Genomic DNA, 24,469 nt, shown 5'->3' with positions numbered 1-24,469 from the left:
TACAAGGGATGTAAAGGACCTCTTCAAGGAGAACTACAAACCACTGCTCAGTGAAATAAAAGAGGACACAAACAAATGGAAGAACATACCATGCTCATGGATAGGAAGAATCAATATCGTGAAAATGGCCATACTGCCCAAGGTAATTTATAGATTCAATGCCATCCCCATCAAGCTACCAATGAGTTTCTTCACAGAATTGGAAAAAACTGCTTTAAAGTTCATATGGAACCAAAAAAGAGCCCGCATCTCCAAGACAATCCTAAGTCAAAAGAACAAAGCTGGAGGCATCACGCTACCTGACTTCAAACTATACTACAAGGCTACAGTAACCAAAACAGCATGGTACTGGTACCAAAACAGAGATATAGACCAATGGAACAGAACAGAGTCCTCAGAAATAATACCACACATCTACAGCCATCTGATCTTTGACAAACCTGAGAGAAACAAGAAATGGGGAAAGGATTCCCTATTTAATAAATGGTGCTGGGAAAATTGGCTAGCCATAAGTAGAAAGCTGAAACTGGATCCTTTCCTTACTCCTTATACGAAAATTAATTCAAGATGGATTAGAGACTTAAATGTTAGACCTAATACCATAAAAATCCTAGAGGAAAACCTAGGTAGTACCATTCAGGACATAGGCATGGGCAAAGACTTCATGTCTAAAACACCAAAAGCAACGGCAGCAAAAGCTAAAATTGACAAATGGGATCTAATTAAACTAAAGAGCTTCTGCACAGCAAAAGAAACTACCATCAGAGTGAACAGGCAACCTACAGAATGGGAGAAAATTTTTGCAATCTACTCATCTGACAAAGGGCTAATATCCAGAACCTACAAAGAACTCAAACAAATTTACAAGAAAAAAACAAACAACCCCATCAAAAAGTGGGCAAAGGATATGAATAGACATTTCTCAAAAGAAGACATTCATACAGCCAACAAACACATGAAAAAATGCTCATCATCACTGGCCATCAGAGAAATGCAAATCAAAACCACAATGAGATACCATCTCACACCAGTTAGAATGGCGATCATTAAAAAGTCAGGAAACAACAGGTGCTGGAGAGGATGTGGAGAAATAGGAACGCTTTTACACTGTTGGTGGGATTGTAAACTAGTTCAACCATTATGGAAAACAGTATGGCGATTCCTCAAGGATCTAGAACTAGATGTACCATATGACCCAGCCATCCCATTACTGGGGATATACCCAAAGGATTATAAATTGTGCTGCTATAAAGACACATGCACACGTATGTTTATTGCAGCACTATTCACAATAGCAAAGACTTGGAATCAACCCAAATGTCCATCAGTGACAGATTGGATTAAGAAAATGTGGCACATATACACCATGGAATACTATGCAGCCATAAGAAAGGATGAGTTTGTGTCCTTTGTAGGGACATGGATGCAGCTGGAAACCATCATTCTTAGCAAACTATCACAAGAACAGAAAACCAAACACCGCATGTTCTCACTCATAGGTGGGAACTGAACAATGAGATCACTTGGACTCAGGAAGGGGAACATCACACACCGGGGCCTATCATGGGGAGGGGGGAGGGGGGAGGGAGTGCATTGGGAGTTATACCTGATGTAAATGACGAGTTGATGGGTGCAGCACACCAACATGGCACAAGTATACATATGTAACAAACCTGCACGTTATGCACATGTACCCTACAACTTAAAGTATAATAATAATAAATAAATTAAAAAAAAAAAAAAAAAAGAAAGTGCACCCAGTCATTCCTTACTTATCAACACCAGAAATGATACTTGCTTCTTCCACCCCATCTTTCTCACCCGAGTGCTTTGTCCATGTGGGATGATCCTTACATTTCACAAAAGCGCTTTCTTCAGTTTCAGGGGGTGGGGCAGTGGCAGGGGTCTGCATCTTCTCCAAAATCCTATTTGCCTTTGATGCCCACACTGGGATCTGGAGTCTTGCAGGTTCTTGATTTCATCTCTGTTCCCTAATATAATTTTTCAAGTCTTATTTGTGGTCTATGGAAATGTTTGCCTTGTTTTGAGTTGGGCAGGTACTTCCACATACCTTCTTATAAAACTTGTCTAGCATTGCTGTTTGTTTGAAGCAGAGAGGATGTGTCATAGCCTGAATTCATTGTGCTGTCCACTGATAACTCTTCCCTTCCTTGTACCTAGTGGCTTTCTCTCCTACCCAAGCTCACTGACATGAGAGTCTTTCCCTCAGGTCCAGAGAAAGGAGGCATAGGCTGGGTGATACTACAAAAAATGCCTCTACGTAGCCTTAAGATAAATCCCTGGAGGTGGAATTCTGTCGCAAGGATATGAACACTTTAAAGTTTTTGGTATATATTATAAAATTGCCCTCTTGGATGGTTAAATCCAGTTATGCTTCTACTGGCATGAGATAGTAGCCAGCATTAGGTCCTCTTAGGAGCTGTGAGTAGTAATTGGCATTTATTCAACATTACCTCTGATGAGGTCAGAGTCCTGCATTACCTTCCTCTTTCATTATGGTCATCCTTCAGGGAAAGCAATGCTGAGATAATAATGTGGCCCTTCCTGAATGTTGATCCCAGAGCTCTCTTCCTGATACTCTGCATTTTTGAACTGCCTTCATGTTCTTACATAAACGCAGATGGGCACATAGGATGCCTAGCCATTACTACCTAGAACCTGTGGTCTAAGTAGTAGTAGTTTAGTACAAATTTTACCAGAAAATCTAATACTAGCTCCAGGTTGCTCAGCTTTCTAAAAGCATATAGGCATGTGTGTTAGTCCATTTTCTATTGCTATAAAATAATACCTGAGACTGGGTAATTTATAAGGAAAAAAGGATTATTTTGGCTCATGGTTCTACAGGCCATACAAGAAACATGGTGCCAGCATCTGCTTTTGGTGAGGCCTCAGGAAGCTTCCAGTCATGGCAAAAGGCAAATGGGGAGCCAGCATATCATAGAGCAAGAGAGAAAGCAAGAGTGGAGGCAGGTGCCACCCTTTTTAAACAACCAGATCTCATGTGATCTAATAGAGTGAGGACTTACTCATTACCTTGAGGGCAGTATCAAGTCATTCATGAGGGATCTGCCCCTATAACCCAAACACCTCCCACCCTCAACATTTGAAGGTCACATTTCAACATGAGATCTGGAAGGGACAAAACACCCAAACCATACCAGCACGTGTTTATACATTTTTATTATTTATGATGTCTGGAATAAGCACTAGGGCCTTAAAAGGAATGTTATGAGAATACTCAATGTCAAATTCAGGTGAAGTAGCTTTCTAAAGGCAACGTTTATAACCACTCAAAGCAATTATGCTGGAATTTTAAAGGACTGTGTTTGGGATACAAGAGACCTGGTCAACTCCCACTGACATGTCCCCTAACCTGGCTGAGCCTTGTCCTGGATGTGCAGAGCCAACGATCCACATCTTTATCTATAAGCAATTAGGAAGCAATATCCACTTAGCATACCCAGCCTGATAGCTCCTTGGTTTTGTATATAAAGAATGCATTGTGAGAATGTATTCTTTGTACTTTTCTCAACAAATAATAGTTATATATAAATTGGTGTCAAAGGGCCCATTTCCGCCAAGCTTTTATGGGACTGCTATTTGCACACATCGTCTCATCAAATCCTCATAACACCTGAGCAAATATTTTTATTCTTCCCATTTCACAAATGAGAAAACTGAGGGTACTGACCTGACAAACAACCAGTGTAAATTGTACAGTGGAAGTTTGTGGCTTCTGCCTGTAGGCTCAATTTTCCCCTGCTCATGGTATTTGCATGTGGATTTTGTTTAAAAGCAAGTTCTTCTTGTCAGTCAGAATGCAGGTGGTGTGAACTCCACATTACCTTTGGGGGTGTCCATGTAACTCAGAGCAGACCAACCCACCTTCTGATCACAGAGAATGGTTCAGGGAAGGGCTCTATTAGAAGGGAATAACTCCTTCCTTAAGCTTGATATTCCCCTTACATTTTAAGGACGTTCAAACATCGTAATCACTCCTCTTTTCTCACACAGTTCAAGAGGAGGTATACAGAGGTATCTAGTTCTTACAGTAGGGAAGAAAATACTGGGCATATTCCTATGCCCAGCATTGGAAAATACGTATGCAACTCCATGTATTTTCTCAAGAGCTAGGTCTGTGGGAACGTAGAGTTCTGTTTTGCTTGGCCAGGGGCAGGCTAAGTAAACCCTTAGTGGGGGAAGGAAAGGCTGCAGGAAAGACTGGAGCCAGTCTAACACTGTCATAACCAGTGGCTAATCTACAGTATTCTCAAGTTATTATTAAACTCACTTAAACTCTACGATTATCCTCTACATTATCTTTCACCAGCAACAAGAGTGATGTTTCGTATCTCTGCCTTATTGAGCCAGACAAGTACATGGCCCAATCAGAACTGATTCTCAAGTTTTTGCAGAGGGAATAGGGCAGAGGGGAGGAAGGCATGTGCTTTCCACAGGACTTGAATGGGAAAGGATGGAGCCGGTACATTTAGGGGCTGCCAGAGGAAGGCGGGGCCAAGTCAAAGAGAAGAGCCAGGTCCTGCTGACATTGGATGAGTTCCTGAAACCAGTTATTCCTGAAGACCTCTCTATAATTTAGATTTCCAAATTGATTATCCAATAAATTCTATTTTTTGCTTAAGCTGGTTTGAGTTGGATTTTCAGTCACTTCCAATAAAAAGAGTTAATACACAGAAATTATCAAAAGGATATTAGGTAAAAAGGCATAAGGTTAATGTTATTGGAGCTTGGTGAAGGAAGTTCAGGCTTGGGACGAACTTCATGGAGAAGCTCTTACTTTGGATCAGTTAAAGACACGATCATTTGATCATCTGCATAATGGGTACAATGTACATTATTCTGGTGGTAGACTAAAAGTTGAGACTTTACCACTATGTAATATATTCATGTAACAAAATTGCACTTGTACCCCTTATATTTATACAAATAAAAATTTTTTAAAAGACATACTCATTGAGTGCTATTGTATACTAAGATATCAAAATGAATAAAATAAAGTCTCTATTTGCAAGTTATTTCCTGTTATTTAGTAGGGGAGGATGAGCCCATAAAAGATAGTTTCCATGCTAGGTGGTAGGTTCAGCAGCACAGTGTTATGATGGCACACAGTAAGAGCACATTACCCATGCATAGATGCTGGAGGGAGGATTTGTCAGAAGATGACACCGGAACTGCTTAATGAAAGGTGAATAGAAGTTAGCTATGAGGAGATGGCAGGGTAGGGCTTTCCAGACAAAAGGAAATGAAGCTGCTCAGGCAGAAAAGTATAAAATAATATGATGTTGGGAGACAGAATGGTGCTGACTTTGGATTGTTGGGTCTTGAAGGATGAGGAGGAAGCTGTGAGCATATGGTATGTATCTAGAGCATATGGTATGTATCTAGAGCATCTGATTCACACAAGGGAGGAGCTGGAAACACACTAGAAAAGTACATTGTCATGAGACTGTAGAGAATCCTAAATGCCAAGATAGGCAATAAAATTTGACATTATAATAAGTGATAAGCTAAAACTGACGCAGTACTTTCAGCAGAGAATTCTATGATAAAAACAAAGTTTTAGAAAAAGCAATCTGGCAATAGTGTAGAGTACGAATTGGAAGATAAAATGCAAACTAGAAGACTAGTCCAACTGAGAGGTAATGAGTATCACTGTGAGGAAGCGAGGACCTGACCTGATGTAGTGGAAATGAAATGAGGATGGATAAAAGAAGGAAAGTTAACTATTAGTATTTACTCCAATTTTATAATGTTTGGCTTAAAAGTAGGCATCATGAAAAAAATTTTCTGCTCTCTTTGTTTGGTGGTTTATATGTGAATATGTTTTTTCTCTATAGAGTTCATAAATTCCTCTAGAGCAGGGACCATGCTGGTTCTTTGTGTTTCTCTTGGTGCACAGTAAGTATTTAATCCATATTAGAGATCTTAATTGAATTCTCAAATTGGTTTTTGCTAGTTTTATTGTTTTTTATCTTCTTCAAATATGTGTCTATGTTTAATTGACAAAGTTATATTGTTTGCATTGTTATAAGAGTCAATTTAAAAATGAATTCAATATACCACTGGTCCAGGAAAGAGACTGCACAGTGATTACATTGTTTACCAAAGAACTATAAGAATATATATAATCCCATTTACTTGTTTGAGTCTCCCAAGGTGAAAAATGAGATTATTATTTTGAAAAACACCTGGATGCTGGGATAACTGGAGAGCCATATGCAGAACAATGAAACTGTGTATCTTTCATCATATATGAAAATTAACTGAAAATGTATTAAAGATTTAAATGTAAGACCTCAAACTGTAAGGATCCTAGGAGAAAACTTAGCAAACACTATTCTGGACATTGGCATTGAGAAAGATTTTTTGGCTAAGTCCTCAAAAGCAATTGTGACAAAAACAAAAATTGACAAGTGGAGCCTAATTAAACCAAAGAGCTTCTGCACAGCATAAAAAGATAAATTAAATTAAATTAAACCTATCAACAGAGTAGACAGACAACCTACAGAATGGGACAAAATATTCACAAACTATGCACCTGACAAAGGTCTAGTATCCAGAATCTGTAAGCATCTTAAACAATTCAACAAGCAAAAAAACAAACAGTCCTATTAAAAAGTGGACAAGGACATGCACAGATACTTCTCAGCCGAAGACATCCAAGCTGCAACAAACATATGAGAAAAATGCTCAGCATCACTGATCATCAGAGAAATGCAAACCCAAAACCATAATGAGATATACCATCGCACACCAGTCAAAATGCTTATTATTAAAAAGTCAAAAAACAGCAGACACTAGTGAGGCTGTGGAGTAAAGGGAATGCTTATTCACTATTGGTGGGAATGTAAATTAGTTTAGTCACCGTGGAAAGCAGTTTAAAGATTTTTCAAAGAACTAAGAGCTGACCAACCATTCAACCCAGAAATCCCATTACTAGGTATATGTCCCAAAGAAAATAAATCATTCTACCAAAAAGACACTATACACTCATATGTCATTGCAGCAATATTCACAATAGCAAAGACACGAAATCAAACTAGATGTCCATCAGCAGTTGATTAGATGAGGACAATGTGGTACATATACACCATGGAAAGTTATGCAGCCTTAAAAAGAATGAAATCATGTCCTTTGCAGCAATATGGATGCAAATGGAGGCCATTATCCTAAGCAAATTAATGCAGAAACAGAAACCAAATACTGCATGTTCTAACTTACAAGTGGGAGCTGAACATTGGGTACTCATGGTCATAAAGATGGGAACAATAGACACTGGGGACTACTAGAGGTGGGGAGGAAGGGCAGGGGGCAAGGATTGAAAAATAAACTATTGGGTACTATGCTGTCTTCTTGAGTGACAAATTGAATCATATACCAAACCATAGCATCACACAATATGACCATGTAACAAATTTGCACATATACCCTCTGAATCTAAAATAAAAGTTAAAATTATTTTTTAAAAATACCTGGAGACTTCAGGTTAAAAAGACTGAGGAACAATTAGATAAGGGTTCTAATCTCAACAAGTGCATAAGAGGGAAATGAAGATGACAGTATAACAACATAGATCATCCTCTTAAATTTAGGATTATAATATATTCTAAGGCCAGGGAATGTTAAGGTTTTAGGAGAAGAACCATGGTTTAACAAATAAGATGCTGCTCTCAAGTATATTTTCTTTTACCTAGCATTGTTTTTAATTGGGAGGACTGTTTAAAAGGAAAACTGATGGTTTAAAAAAAAAAAAAAAGTAAGCAGTGGTACCACTAACACTAACTTCAACACTGATAACTGAAGTCAACCCCTTGGCCTTGCTGCTGATAAAGATGTGAGCGCTGTGACCTCCTGACATATGTCCTGTTGATTAATGCAGTTCATGGAAGAATTGTCACTTCAACTGATGTCCTGAATTTCTACAGTTGATAGAACCATGGTTCTCAAATTTTAATGAACAGAAGACTTACCTGCACTATTTGTTTTATCAATTGCATACTTTATCCCCAGAGAGTCTAATTCAGTAGATCTGCAGTGAAAATCTATCATTGATCACATACCCTAGATGATTCTGAAGCAGGAGATCCACGGACTATGTTTTAATGATCACTTACTATCTAGGTTTTTTAGGACATACACATCTGGATTCAGAGTGTGAATCTGACTATGTATATGAGCTACAATTGAGGTGTAGTGGCACAGATAAAAGAAATATTAATTTTGCTTAACGAAAAGGGAGGCAAAAGAAGAGTACAAGGAATCCCTGAAGAGAAGATGATATTTGACCTGTGATTTAAAAGATGAGAAGAAGGCCAAGCAGGATGGCTCATGCCTGTAATCCCAGCACTTTGGGAGGCCGAAGTGGGCAGATCACCTGAGGTCAGGAGTTCAAGACTAGTCTGGCCAACATGGTGAAACCCTGTTTCTACCAAAAATACAAAATTAGCCAGGCATAGTGGCAGGCGCCTGTAGTCCCAGCTACTCAGGAGGCTGAGGCATGAGAATTACTTGAACCTGGGAGGTGGAGTTTGCAGTGAGTCAAGATCATGATGCCACACTCCAGTATGGGCAACAAGAGCAAAATTCTATCTCGAAAAATAAACATAAAAAAAAAAAGATGAGAAGAAATTTTCCAACTAGGAAGGAGCAAAAAGAGAAAGAACAAGGAGTAAGGAAAGTGCCTAAAGAAGAAATGGCAGGTCAGATGGCAAAATATGAAACTGCAAGGATAGACTTGGGCTACTTTATGCAGAGTTTTGTGTTCTGTGAAGCATAATTTATCTTGTGGGCTGTTGGTTCCCAAATGAAACAGTTGCACCAGAAATCTTCTGAGGCATTTATTAAAATTCCCAGGGTCTCCAGCAGAGCTACTAAATCAAATCGCTGTGAGATCTGAGTAACTGGAGTTTTAAGAAGGGTTCCCAGACACTCTGATAAGCAGCCAGTATAATTACTGGTGGCAAAGGGCTTGTCATCTAATGGCTCTAAGCATCTAAGTCCTTCAGAGAATGCAGCATCCGAGAGTTGTTGTCAGGAATGATCCAGCAAGGGGAAGAAGTCATAGTCAAGAGGTTCCATAGCCAGAAATAGGTCAGCGCCAGAAAATTTCCACAGAGAAAGGCATAGATGACAAAGATGTGAGTTGGGTAGATGAGCTGGACTATAAAAGCAGAAGGTATGGACACAGAAGGCAGTTTCTGGAAATAAAGGCAAAGTACAACAGAGAGTTGTCCTATGCGAGATGAGACAAAGACGGACTTCTGATGAGTATGAGGTGCTGCCAGAGACAGCTTAACAGCAGCCATCCTTAATCTAGCTGATGCCTTTCAGCTGGAGTTGAAAAGGTATCCAGTTCAGTCAGCAGTTGAAAAGACAAAGCCAGGAAAACATCAGGAAAAAATATCAGAGTTGGAGTTTGAACATTATGGTTCAATAGAAACCACAGAAGTAGATGGCATTGCTGGAGAGGTAAAAATGGACTTTTAAGGGACAGAGTAGATGTTTTAAAAGGCATTGAATTGGCAAGAGGAGGAGGCAGTAACATAAATTGTCTTCATTTTGTAAATACATGGGATATAGGATTGAACTGTTTCCATTAATCTAAGCATGTAGCACTGTTCTTTAAACTTCCAGTAGATGGTGCCATAGTTTTGGAAAATAATAAAGGTAAACAAAGCCAATAATGTTACATTTAAAAACCTTGTTTCATGTTAACTTAAAAAAAATAGGATTTATAAATGTAGATTTAGAAAAGTAGAGATTTTATTTCTTCTACAGGGTTACAGCCTGCAAAGTGACCATCTTGTAGACTGGGCAGCATGCCTCCCGCAAAGACCAGAGACAGGCACTTCACAGGAGGATTGCTTGGAGTGCAAGTGTTATGCTGAACAGGTTGGCTAAACATACATATTCAACAGGCACAGGGGGAGCTATAAATATTCATGAGGGTGGTCCTGATACATATTGAATGTCACATGCATATTGAACAAACACGCATGTAACATGACCCATGTTCACTTTGGGGTGGAGACTTAACATTTAAATGTATTTACAATTAGGCTCTATAAATCAAAAGGTCCTTTCAGGGCAGGAAGGTGTACAAGTGCACAATCTCTATAAACTGCCCAGAACCAATCCATGGTCCATGATCTTCTGATCAGGATAAAGTTATTGAAATCAGTCTCTTATCCAATCAAAGCTATAGCTATGGCTGGTGGAACAGGGAGTGGGTGGAACCGGGAGTGGGGGTCAGAATCTGGTAGAGGTGCAAATTGTTTTAATATTGCTTATCTCGAAGCCAGTGCTTGTTTAGCTGCCAGAGAAAAAGAAAACCCTACTTTATTATTTAAGTGTAGGGGGTGCGTGAACTAATCCTTGCCTGGCAAGGCCTTAGGTCCTGTTTGTATCATGGTGTAATATGGTATCTTATTGCCACAAAGTTTGTTCTGTCAGTCTGATGATCTCTATTTTACCACTAATGCTGATCAGTTGTTCTGCCTAAACCATAAAAGGGAGGGTTTAATGAGATATGTCTGACTTTCCATTCCATCATGGCTGGGAACTCAGTTTTAAGGTTTTCCTGGAGTTCTCTTGGGCACAATGGGGGTTTGTTCAGTTGGTGGGGGAGGGGGATAGGATTTTATTTTAAGTTTATATTAAAAAGTAAATAAATAAATAAAACTGATAAGGAATGACTAAAGCCAAATTAAGGTAACATATCAATACCTGAAGGCTTATTTATTGTTCAAGACTCATATTCTCAGAATTTTATACTCCACTTTAGTGTTAATTTGTGACCAATAAATTGCATAATTTATTGGTCACAAATTATGCAATTAGATGGTTCACATGATCATCAAAACCACAAACAACATAAAAACTCTGAAGAATATGGAATATGGCTGGCAGTTTTAAAATGTTCATTTGCTATAAAAAAGCTAGCCACTTTCGTAGTGTTATGACTTTCATGAGTTCTAAGCACTTTTGCCTTCAGAGCCCCTTCCTTCATTGAAAAGAATACACATACACACACACACACACACGCACACACACACACACGCACATACACAATTGTATTTTGTGACTGCTTTGGTATACACTTTAATTATTGAATTAGAAATAAAATTCATATATTTTTGTGGGCCCCTAAAAATATTGTGGGCACTATGCACTTTGTACAGTGATTAAGTCCACACAATGGATGTCTAGCTACCATAAAAAATGAAACTTAAATAGAAAGTAAAACTAGAGGGAGACAATGACTTTGAGGGTAAGTTGTCCATGGCGAAATGGAAATTCCTTGCAAGTTTTATGTGCTATCTTAAATTATATCCAAATATTACAAAAGATGTATTTTAAATAGCTTATCAGGGAAAAAGAAGAAAAACAAAATTTCTTACCTGATTCATTGGTTAATGGATAAGGTAATATTGCAGAGTTGCCTTGTCCCTGAAAATTATTACCCAAAATTCACTGCTGAAAGATGCAGAATTAAGTATGTCATGAGATATTGATCAAGTGCAGTTCCAACAGGAAGAAGAACCAATTTATGGAAAGGAATATTTTTATTTTGAGAGTTTTAAGTTTCTTTTTTGTAAAGAGGGGAAGGATGGAAACAGAAGAGAGCTGCTATTATTTTTCTTAGTTTCTAATTTGGAAAAAGGAAGTGTATGACTGCAACATTTGAGAGTCTAAAATTTTAAGTAAGGGCCTACATAGTACAATAATAGCAATCTTAAATATAATCCAAAATCAAGAGTCAGAGAGAGCTGGAGAGTAGGAGGGACTGGTAATAGGGATTCCTGGAGAAGCAAGGAGAGACATTCTAGGGCATTCTGAGAGATATAAAGTGAGATGAAGCAGCTTTGGGTGTCTGCAGACCAGGAATCGTGGTCAAGGATCAAAACTCGGGAATAGGGGCCACCCTCCTACTGGGTGATGACTTTGAACACCATCCTTGCTGTGAAAATTGCTTAAATTTAACCTGTATCCTATGATTTTTGCTAGACTTCAAGTATTGATGGGGAATGTTTTAGCTTTTAATTTGTCCTTAATCTTTTACATATTAAAATAGTACTTCTGCAAAAGCTTTATGTTGTCAAACAAAAGAGTTCTTTATTCAAATTGTAATGGCATAATTTGCCTTTTTAAAAAACTCTGATTTTCTTTCAATGTTCATACTTTATAAAGATAAGGGGGAGATGTTCATTTATCTAGTTGATTTTCACCATAATGTCTATTTTTGCGAAAGAGTTTGTATGTCCTCTTTACCCCATGAGAGATGGAGAAGGAGGGGGTGGGGGTTGGGGGTAGGATATTCAATGAGCACTTTGCACAGGGAAGACAAGCAATATGAAATTTTTATGGACCTCCAAACAATCCTGACCTTTGGCAGTTCCACTCTGACATAAATAAGTGTAAGGCAAGTCATATAGCAATTAACATTTGCCTTCCATTCCATCAAGTTTGCACTGCAACCATCATGGAGAGTGAATTCCCGATAGGCAGTCATTAAGAGAGGCAGTACAGAGTTTAGAATCCTATTGCATGGGTTCAGATCTGGTCACTGCTACTTAATGGCTGTATAATCTTCGGCAAGTGACTTAGCTTCTCTAAGCCTCAGTGTCATTATCCATAAAAAGGAGATAATTCTAATACCTGCATTATAAATAATAATGAGGATTAAATGAGATAATCCATACATCAAAATTAGGTATTGGCCATATTACTTGCTATTCCAAGAAACAGCACTCAGGACACGTCTGTTAAGGATGGCCAAGGCTCTGTGTGTCACATAAAAAAGAGCTGGGGGTAGAGCAGTAACCCCAAGGCCTCTGCCAAAAGCAACTTGAAAGTTAAACTCATGTTTTTGTCCAATGGCAGTGAACAAGAAATAAAGGTCAACAGCCATTTCCTCTGGAATCTGGCTTGTGATGTGACATCCGGGAATTGGCCCAACTTGTGGGTAGAAACAAACAAATCTTCCTCCCTACAAGCTTTTATACCTACCTTTATTCTAACCTTCATTTCTACCTAAGTCCCATTCCTCAAAAGTTTATAAAATAACTGCCTTGTGTAAATTAGCATTGTTCAGGTGCAATCCTAAATAACAATGATGCATATTTCTATTTCTACTATAGCTTTTTGTGACAATGATAAAGACATGCTCTGTCCTGAAATAATAGGTGACCTTTGATTTTAAAATTTGGCCCTTTTTCTTTCCTTCCACAGACCACTTCTTATTTCATAGTACATTACTATATTATTATTTACAAAACATTCTCAGTCAATATTTGTTTGATTCAAAATCCTGTGAAGAATAAATTTAAGGCTCCCATAATTCAGTCCTACATGTATTCCACTGTACATAATTCGTTTCAAACAAAATGGAAAAATCCCCATCCCCACAAACTCATCGCTCTTTCTAAGTGAGAATGGCTCATTTCATCTGTGTCCTTAAAGCAGTTCAGAGATGAAAAATCAAGGAGCGTAAGAAATGAAGCCTGTCCCACAATTAGGATCCAGTTCATACTCACTGGGACTACTTGGAGAATTTTCTGATATCCTTTGTCTCAAGCCTCGCTTCTATCCCTTCATTTCTGCTGCACACCACCTAAATTGAAGTTGCCTAGATATTCATTCTGTAAATTATTCATTCTCTCTCTCAGTATGAGTAGCCTGGCAATGCCAGACAAAAAGAAAAAAAAAATGTTTTCAGAAATACTACGAATGTTTTAGTACAATCAAGCAAACTCATTGATTCAAAAAAAGGTTCATCAAGTAACCTCTATCTTTCAGGCATTGTGGTAGACACTGCTTATATAGTGATTAAGAGGACAGACGTAGTCCTACCTTTGTGAGGCTTACCGTTCAGTGAAAGAATAAGACATGAGAAAAACAAACACACACACACACACACACACACATATAATTACAGATTACAGTGATAAAAAAAGAAAAGAGAGTCATCTATGATTATAACGAGGAAGCACCCAATTCATGCTGAGGGATCAGAGACAACTTCTCTAAAATAGGATATGTAATTTAAGGCCTAAGAGATGTACAGGAGTTAGCTAGGAGAAGATTTGGGGGAAGTTATTCTAAGCAGAACATAGCAGTGTTCCTAGAACAACAAAGAGCTTGGCGCATTAAGAAATTGAGCAAGTCCAGTGTGGTGGAGCTTAGTGAGCAGTGGGGAAGATCATCTAAGATGGACCCAGCGTCATGTAACTTCTCTGGATTTTTGTTAAAAATCCAGAATGCCTAACTCAAAAAAGCATATTGCTATATATTATAATTTACAATGCAAATTTGAATTTCAAGTTCCAAGCAAAATTATACAAATAAGCATCTTCCTGGCATTAACCTGGCGTGTTCCACAGTCTCCCACATACCACTCCCCTACACCCTGTCCCTGCTAAATAATGGGTACCTCTTTTAACCAAATTTCTCAAGTGATCTAAACTTAGTAGAATACCAACATGAAACCATATTTTTCTCCTTTTAACCATGCTCTATACAATCTCTCTTTCCTATTTTTTAATATCTTGAGCAGATTACATAGGCTGGGGGTTACTTTCAGTTATTAATTTCTAGCGTAGTCTAATCTGATTTTTAAAACTTCAATCTTGATCCAATTTTATGTTGATTTTTTTTTTTTTTTCCTCCAAGCACCAACCAAATTTGGCCTCAGTGATTTGGGAAGAAGAAAGGCAAAATTTGCTCATTCACTCCTCCTCACCTGGGTTTCTTTATTCTCCAGTGCATTGGTGAGAGAGAGATGGGGCCCAAGTTCTCTAGTCTGACAAAACAGACTCTTCATAGTCTAGCCCTTACCAAGCAGAATCCGAATATCATGAAAAAGAGAGCATGTTTTCCCCAGTCAGGCCTAAGCTGGAACACAAGAGAACCCTAAATTAGATAAGAATCCTAAATTATGATATTATCCTTGATTGGGATTTTTATTGGCTAAAACAAGGCCTCCTTGTGATTGAAGGAACCAGAATGCTATTATACCTGCCAAATATTTCATCCAGGAAAGGAAGAGTCAATCCAAAAGCAGGTTTAAAGGGAAAGAATAGAAAATAATTTTCTCACTACACAGTCCAGCTTGTCTGATAAAATTGCTGTGCAAGTTATAATGTGTTTTGAAGCAGATATATAAAAAGAGCTATAAAGTCAACAGAGCTGAAATTACATAGAAAGTGAAAGCCATCTGTTGACTATATCAAGGCCAGTTAAAATCCCTAGTCTGCTCAGGGCTTGTATGAAATAAATAAATTAGGTAGTACAATTATCTGGACAAGTCATGAGAACCTTCCCACACACACACACACACACACACACACACAAATGTGTTACACTTATTCCTCTTTATTTTATACTTTTCTGTTTAAAACTTAACAGAATTATAATTTTTTTTTTTTAGTTTTTGCTTTTGTAGTTTCTAAAAGCCTCAGCAGATCCTGCAGAGCATGAGATTAACTTTAAAAGCAAAAGTTATTCCATGTTGTGGAAAGACACACGTGACCAGTATATGAAGTGGCCGTGCGTGTCCAGTAAGCCCGACTAAGCTCTACAAGCCTTATTTTTTCTATGTACAGTCTATTTTCTATTGCTTCCCAAAAGCAGGACAAGGAAAACTTGTCTATCTTTTAGAAGGTCCTTTACAATACATTTTATAATTTAAATCTTCTTCATTTTATTTTTCAAAATATGTACGTCTCTTTTTGAGATGGTGTCTCACTCTGTCACCCAGGCTAGAGTGCAGTAGTGGAATCACGGGTCACTGTAGCCTCAACTTCCCAGGTTCAAGTGATCCTCCTACCTCAACCTCCCAAGTAGCTGGGACCACAGGCATGCACCACCACACCTGGCCGGTTTTTTTTTTTTTTTCCTTTATTTTTTTGTAGAGACAGGGTCTTGCTACATTGCCCAGTCTGGTCTTGAACTCCTTGGCTCAAGTGATCCTCTCACCTTGGCCTCCCGAGTGCTAGGATTACAGGTATGAACCACTGCACCCAGCCTAAATCCCTTCTAAAGAGATAGTGGTTTTTTTTGTTTTTTTTTTTTTTTTAATGGTCAGAAATTCTCTTATCAAGAGAGATATAAGACCTATATCCCCTCCTCAAAATCTGGGTGGGTTTGCGACTCACCTTTAACCAACAGAAGGCAGCACAAGTGGCATTTCATGACTTCCCAGTAAGGTCAGGAAAGACAATGCAGCTTCCATTTTAAATACTGAGATACTCACTTTTGGAGCCCTGGCTCCCCTAAGGTTGCCATACTTTGAGGAAGCCCAGGCAACGATAAGAGGTCATATGTAAGTATTTCAATTGACACTTCTACTAATGTCCCAGCTGACAAATAACATTAACCACCACATAAGTGAATGAAGATACTTCCAGATGACTCCAGCACCCACCCCTTGAGTCACCCCCAGCCTGCAGATCTTCTCAACTGAGACCCCAGACTATGAGCAGAGATGAGCCAGTTGAACTAGGCCTTCTCCAAATTCCTGATCCACAGAATCCATGGGCATAGTAAAGTGTTTATGATAAGCTGCTAATTCTAAGACAATAGAAATTTGGCAAAATATTGACTGGCCTGGCTAATTCCTAGAATTCATAAGCTCTACCAGTCTCTTTATCCTACAGGTCAAATTTTCCCATATATATCTTTTGTGGGTTGAATTGTGTCCCCCCCCCCCCACAAATTCATATAAAGTCCTAACCCCCAGTACTTCAAAATGTGACCTTATTTGGTGATAAGGTCTTTTCTTTTTTCTTTTTTTTTTGGTGGGGGGATGGAATTTCACTCTTGTTACCCAGGCTGGAGTGCATGCAATGGTGCTATCTTGGCTCACTGCAACTTCCACCCCCTGGGTGCAAGCGATTCTCTTTCTCAGCCTCCCAAGTAGCTGGGATTATAGGCATATACCACCACCACACCTGGCTTATTTTTTTATTTTTAGTAGAGACAGGGTTTCACCATATTAGTAAGGCTGGTCTCGAACTCCTGACCTCAGCTGATCCACCTGCTTCGGCCTCCCAAAGTGCTGGGATTACAGGAGTGACCCACCATACCCAGCCTTGGACATAAAGTCTTTCCAGAGGTAATAAGTCAAAATGAGTTCATTGGGGTGGTCCATAATCCGATATAACTGATATCCTTATACAAGGTAGAAATTTGCAAACAGAAAGCCATTGACCATCAAGATAGCCATCTACAAGCCAAGAAAAGTCCTGGACAGTTCCTTCACTGACAGCCCTCAGAAGGAACCAACCCTGCCAACACCTTAACTTTAGACTTACTGCCTTCAGAACCGGATGCAATAAATTTACATATTTAAGCAACCACTTTGTGGTACTTTGTTTCAGCATCCCAAGAAAACTAATTTAGCATCCAAGCTAGGGCCAGCAGGCAAGGAGGAGTCTCAGGGGCCAGAAACAGATGGAAGTTAGAAGGAAGCAAATATTATAGAGTGTCATAATCTATTGTTGGAACTGGATCAATGTGTGAGTATCATCTACAGTGTAATTCCACCAAGTGGTCTGCTGCTTATTCCTGCTATAGTCAGGATCTTACTAAAGCAGCCATTCTATCCTTAACCAGCTCTGTTAGCAACTCATTTAGTAAGTCAAAATCATGTTTGGGATCAAACACACTGGCTTAATCTACTTCACATAGGATAGTCACTTTATATTCTCAAAAAGCTGTCTGTTTCTCCTGAGTATTTAGCAAAAGAATCATGCTCAGGCTCTTGCGAACATTCCTTAAATGATGTGATCCCACGTCCTTTCACCACCAAGCTTATTCTTTTCTGAATTTGAGTCCATTTATGCCAAAACAAGAAATAAATGTGCTATAATAAAAACTGTCTAGGCCAAGCACGTGGCTTATGCCTGTAATCCCAGCATTACGGGAGGCCGAGGTGTGTGGATCATCTGAGGTCAGGAGTTTGAGATCAGCCTGACCAATATGGTGAAATCCCATCTCTACTAAAAATACAAAACTTAGCCAGGCATGGTGGCGCATACCTGTAGTCCCAGCTATTGGGGAGGCTGAGGCATGAGAATCGTTTGAACCTGGGAGGGGGAGGTTGCAGTGAGCCAAGATCATGCCACTATACTCCAGCCTGGGCAACAGAGTGAGACTCCATCCCAAAAAAAAAACTGTCTAGCACTACCATTGGCTACTTTCTAAGGTGGTAATTTTACTGTTACTGAAAAGAGTTTTGAAGACTCATTCAAGGATGCTATAGAGAAATTACTAAATCAAAGAAGAGATTATGCTGGTTGTCCCTAAAGACACCTGTCTGTTACATGATCTTATAAAAATGTAGACACCTGAGACTCAGTTATATTCTCTTATGAACTGCGTAATAGATGAAGGACAAAAGGGGCACACAATAAAAACTGCAATAATGGTATATTTTAGTAAGCCTTCACAGAAGAGGACACCTGCAGAAAAAAAAAAAATAAGAGCATTCTGAATAAGAAACAAGCTAGTTGTTTATCATAGCATCTCACTTACCTTCCACTTAGATAAGCTAGGTATTTACTTAATCCTATGGGTACAGATGCTCATGAAAATATTTCTTAAAAAGCATTTTATGAAATTAGATGTACCTGCCTGATTCTTTATATGAATATTGAAATAAGAAAGCTCATAGGAAGATTTCTTTCATGTGGTGAGCCCTATGACATTTTCATACAAACCTGTCTACAGGTCAATCTGAAATATGGTTCCTTTTAGTATAATCTATTTGAACAACGATTTTATTCTTGAATAAATAATAAAAAGGCCAAAAGAAGGTTTTCTGTGCCTGACCCAATGCACAACTTGGTTGCATTTCCCAGCTGTCCATCTCCCTGCTATTTTCTTTGGCAATGCTGCTGAGCAAGAAAACTTGTCTACAGACTAGGAATTCTGAAGACTCTCTGTGCCTGCATCCAAAGTTGTTTTATTCTAATCATAGAGTTCATAAGGAGCTTGACCTATGACAGTTGCTATCAAAAGAGCAAATACAGAATATTATCCCCTCAATGGACCAACATTGCAACCACAATCTTGTTTTTACTCTGGAGTTAGGGGCACCTTCCAATTTACGTGCTCTTTACACTTTGAAAATACCCTAGAGAAGAGCAGGGGTGGAGGTGAGGGAAAAAGAGTTGCTTAAAAGCAGTGAAGGGCACTTTTGCAACTTTATACAATTCCCCAAAGAGTGGCTTCACTCCGTACCCCAAAATAAATTTAGGTTTAACATCAAATATTTACATTAAAAAAAATAAAATGTCCACAAAAAAGAGGAAATATTTTTTAATCTTAAAAGGGAAAATGCCTTCATAAGCATAATCCAGAACCACAAAAGCCATAAACATAAACTTATAAATCTAACCTTATAAAATTGTAAACCCTCCGCATGACGATAAACTAACTAAACTAAACCGTTGGCAACAGGACACAGACAGACCATTCACAGAAATTAAAATAAGTGGCAAACATTAAAAAATTATTTTTTTATTTTAAAAATGGAAATAAAAATGACAAAATTGCATACTTATCAGATTAGCATTCCTTTTTTAATTTGATAAAACCCAATGATGTCATGAGTTCATATACAATTAATGAAACAATACATTGTTGCAAAATTTTTGAAAGGCAATTTGGCAATATCTATCTTTGATGTGTTTCATCAGTTTTGGGAAAGTACTGCCATTATCTACAGGCATACTTTGTTTTGTTACACTTCATTTTATTTGTAGTTCACAAATATTGTGATTTTTACAGATTGCAGGCTTCTGGCAACCCTGTAGATAGCAAGTCTATCAGTGCCATTTTCCCAAAAGCATGTGCTCACTTCATGTCTCTGAGTCACATTTGGAAACTCTCACAATATTTCAAGCTTTTTCATTACTAATATATCTGTTATGGCGATCTGTGATCAGTGATCTTTTACGTTATTATTGTAACTGGGGACACCCTGCACCATGCCCATATAAGACAGCAAATTTAATTGGTAAATGTTGTGTGTGTCCCCACTACTCCACCAACCAGCGGTCTCTCTCTCTCTCCCCCCCGCTGGCCTCCCTGTTCCCTGAGACACAACAATATTGAAATTGGCCAATTAAAAAACCTACAGTGGCCTCTAAGTGTTCAAGGAAAGGAAGATCACACATTTCGTACTCTAAATCAAAAGCTAGAAATGATTAAGCTTAGCGAGGAAGGCATGTCAAAAGCTGAGATGAGGGGAAAGCTAGGCCTCTCTACCAGGCAGTCAGTCAAGTTATGAAAGTAAAGGAAAACTATGAAGGAAATTTTTCAAATATTGGATTATCTTAAAATTAATAATTTTTCTCTCTCAAAAGACACTAGTAACTAGTAACTTTTAAGAGTGAAAATACAATTCATGGAGTGAGATAAGATACTCACAATGTATGTATCTGGCAAAGTACTAATATCCCGAATATATGGGGAACTCCTACAAATTAGTAAGAAAAAAATCAGACACCCCAGTAGAAAGACGAACAAATGGCCTGAATAGGCATTTTACAGAAGAGAATATCAAGATGGCCAATTAATTTTGGGGGGCTGAAGTTCATTACTTGTCAAAGAAATACAAATAAAATCACAATGAGGTGCTACTGCACACCCACACATCTGAGACTTTCATATACTGCTGGTGACAGTACAAATTGGTATAACTTTTAAAACTCTTTAGCAATTTCTTTTTTTTTTTTTTTTTTTTTTTTTTTTGAGACGGAGTCTCGCGCTGTCGCCCGGGCTGGAGTGCAGTGGCCGGATCTCAGCTCACTGCAAGCTCCGCCTCCCGGGTTTGCGCCATTCTCCTGCCTCAGCCTCCCGAGTAGCTGGGACTACAGGTGCCCGCCACCTCGCCCGGCTAGTTTTTTGTATTTTTTAGTAGAGACGGGGTTTCACTGTGTTAGCCAAGATGGTCTCGATCTCCTGACCTCATGATCCGCCCGTCTCGGCCTCCCAAAGTGCTGGGATTACAGGCTTGAGCCACCGCGCCCGGCCCTCTTTAGCAATTTCTACTAAAATTGCATATATACATAGGCTGTGACTCAACAGTTCCACTCCTGTATATAAACCCAAGAGAACTGTAAACATATATTTACCAAAGAACATATACTAGAGTATTCACAGTAGCACTATTGATGCCAATGTCTGAATGTTTGTGTCTCTCAAAAATGTATATACTGAAACCTCATCCACAATGTGTTGATATTAAGAGGTAGGGCCTGGCCTGGCGCAGTGGCTCAAGCCTGTAATCCCAGCACTTTGGGAGGCCGAGACGGGCGGATCATGAGGCCAGGAGATCGAGACCATCCTGGCTAACACGGTGAAACCCCGTCTCTACTAAAAATACAAAAAAAAATTAGCTGGGCGAGGTGGTGGGCACCTGTAATCCCAGCTACTCGGCAGACTGAGGCAGGACAATGGCGTGAACCCGGGAGGCGGAGCTTGCAGTGAGCTGAGATCGGGCCACTGCACTCCAGCCTGGGCGACAGAGCAAGACTCCGTCTCAAAAAAAAAAAAAAGAAAAAAAACGAGGTAGGGCCTTTGGGAGGTCACTAAGTCAGGAGGGCAGTAAATGGAATTAATGCCCTTGTAAAAGATGCCTGTGAGAGCTTGTTTGCCCCTTCCACCATGTGAGGACACAAAGGAAGCACCATCTATGAGAAACAGGCCCTCACCAGACATCAAATCTGCTGGCACCTTGATCTTAGACTTTCCAGCCTCCAGAACTGTGAGTCATGCATTTCTATTGTTTATAAATTACACAGTCCAAGGTATTCTGTTATAGCAGCCCAAAGGGACTAAGACAGTCAGTGAGAGCTAATACCTGGAAACTACATATAACTGGTTTTCCAGTTATTATTTCTCAGCTCCAAAACTATCATTCTGTACTCTGCTTTGTAACGTCGAGGCTGAAATTCTGCAAACGTGTTTCTACTTTGCCAGATAAATCTATGTTGGGTTCTACCAAGGGAAGTGCTAAAGAGAGACTGGAAGGCTTGCCAAGGGAGAAGGAACTAGATTCCTTCCTGTTTTGCTTTCTGCTTCTGTCAGCATCATTACAACAATGGTTCTTCACTCCGGCATTGGCAATTGGTTGCGGTGTTCAGTTTTTCCCACACTCTCAGAGCCAGTCTCCTCATCCCCCTCAGAGGAATCTGTACCATCTGGGATCCTCGGGGACCCCTTTTACAAGGTCCCAAGGCATCAGCACCCCCTGAGCCACAACCCCTCTTCAGAGATCTTGATTCCATCTCCATAGAACTTCTCCTCTCAACTTCTAGGTTCTAATGATCTTAACTTTCCCCTTTGTCCACAAGTCTGACAGGTGCTTCCTGCAGTTAATTGTCTTTGTATTATCTTAGTGTTTCCTTTTCCCCTTTCAGTCCTCCAACACCTATTTAACCAATTCTTTATATTAATATTTTTCCTTTAAAATAATTGGCATGTTTATAGCCCATCAACAGTAGAATAAAGTATAAAATATTCTCAATGTGGAATAATATACATAAATGAGAATAAATGATCTACTATGCCTAATGACATGGATAACTGTCATAAACAATGATGAGTGAAAAGAAGTCAAACACAAAAACAGTATATAATGTATGATTTTCTTAATATAAAATATAAAAACAGGTAAAACTGATGTACAATGTTTAGAAGTCAAGACAGTTACTCTTGTTGGGGAAGGTGGGAGGGTTGGTTAGTGGCTTCAGTGCACAAAGAGGGGTTCTGCAATGCTGATAATATTCTTTGCCTTGGTCTGGCTTTCATGACACAGAAGTGTTCAGTTTGTGAAAATTCATTCAGTTTTGCAAGTATAATTTGATTTTCTGTCCATTTATCATACTACCAAAAAATATTTAAACAATAATGCAGCTATAAGTTGTAAACTAATGTTTGCGGTCAAACTGGACATTGACAGTAACTCTCTTTATGTCATAAAAACATTTTTATATATTCAAAAAAGTGAAAGAATCATGAGTAATTTATGTTTTTAAAAATTAAAATGGTTTAAAAATAAAATATTACACAAAAATAAGCACAGTACTTTCTCTTAGCACTCTTTTACTTAGTGCATCACATTTGTTTTTATACTCATGTCATTTCTTTTATAAACTACAATGTGCCAACTAAAACATGTCAAACCTGTAGTGCACCCAAGCTAGTTGTATCACCACAGTTTTATAAGGATATGAGAAAACTGGAGATAATTTAAGAAATAAATCGTAAATTTATTCTTGAAAACCTGTCAACGCTTTAGTTCTTGACTCCTATCTTCCCTTTCAGAATATAGGCCCTAATATCTACTAAAAATCTACAGTATGCTTTTTATCCACTTTAATTTTAGCTTTTCATATTCTTTTCCCATATTCCACCTGCTTGACTGTACTCGGTACGTCTTCAGTCTCCCAGATGCATTCGCTCTATTTTACTGGACTGTTTGGAGGTTTGTTTGTTGTTTTTATTTTTTTCTATGGCAATTCATTCTGGATACCATAATCTCATTGCAGGCCAGATTTTTCCACAGTGTTTCCATACTGGACTGGACTGTTTTTTTGGGTTTTTTGTTGTTTGTTTTTTTATTTCTGTTTTTCCTATGACAATTCCTCCTGGATACCATGATCTGATTGCAGGCCAGATTTTCCCACAGCATTTTCCTGAAGGGTCGTCCATTCAGTATCTTCCCTATGACCGTTTCCAAGTCCTGGCCCTTCCTGATCTTCCAGGTCCTGCCCTCTCATGAGATTTAAAAAAAAAAAAAAAAAAAAAAAAAAACCTTCCAGAATAGAATGTTCACAAACTGAACACACCTGTAAAATAGGAAGCCAGATCAAGATGCAGAATATTACCAGTGCACATGATGGGGTAGTTCACACAAAGACTGCATGAGAATTTGTGAAAATTATTTATTCATTCAATAGATATTTCAGGGTGTCTACAATACAAGTCACTCTCCAGGTCCTAATGCTTCCCTGGAACTTAATGAGACCAAATTTTCAGTTCTGACTCTGCTACTTTCTAACTATTTGATCTTGAATACATTAGCTAATCTTTCTGAGCCTCAATTTCTTTATATATAAAAATGCAGTAAAGCATTTCTAAAATGTCATAATCACCACAGGAAAATCAAAAAAACCTTATGGAGAAAATACAGGTTGTGGTGGGAAAGGCACAGACAATTCTAGTTAGCACAGTTAATTGAACATTGTATTAGTCCGTTCTCATGCTGCTATAAAGAACTTCCTGAGACTGAGTAATTTATAAAGAAAAGAGGTTTAACTGACTCACAGGTCTGCATGGCTGGGGAGGTCTCAGGAAACCTACAATCATGGTGGAAGGCACCTCTTCAGAGGGTGGCAAGAGAGAGAATGAGCGCCGG

The 24,469-nt window shown here is 38.7% G+C and overlaps 1 long non-coding RNA gene across 1 annotated transcript in view; it reads right to left on the bottom strand.

The window, feature by feature from the left end:
* LOC103884570 overlaps positions 1 to 24,469 on the bottom strand; it is a 74,457-nt gene that overhangs the window by 25,853 nt on the left and 24,135 nt on the right. The window lies entirely within an intron of this gene.

Source organism: Papio anubis, chromosome 3 (assembly GCF_008728515.1).
Source record: "Papio anubis isolate 15944 chromosome 3, Panubis1.0, whole genome shotgun sequence".
NCBI classification, from domain to species: domain Eukaryota; kingdom Metazoa; phylum Chordata; class Mammalia; order Primates; family Cercopithecidae; genus Papio; species Papio anubis.
This window is presented reverse-complemented; position numbering and strand designations above follow the sequence as displayed.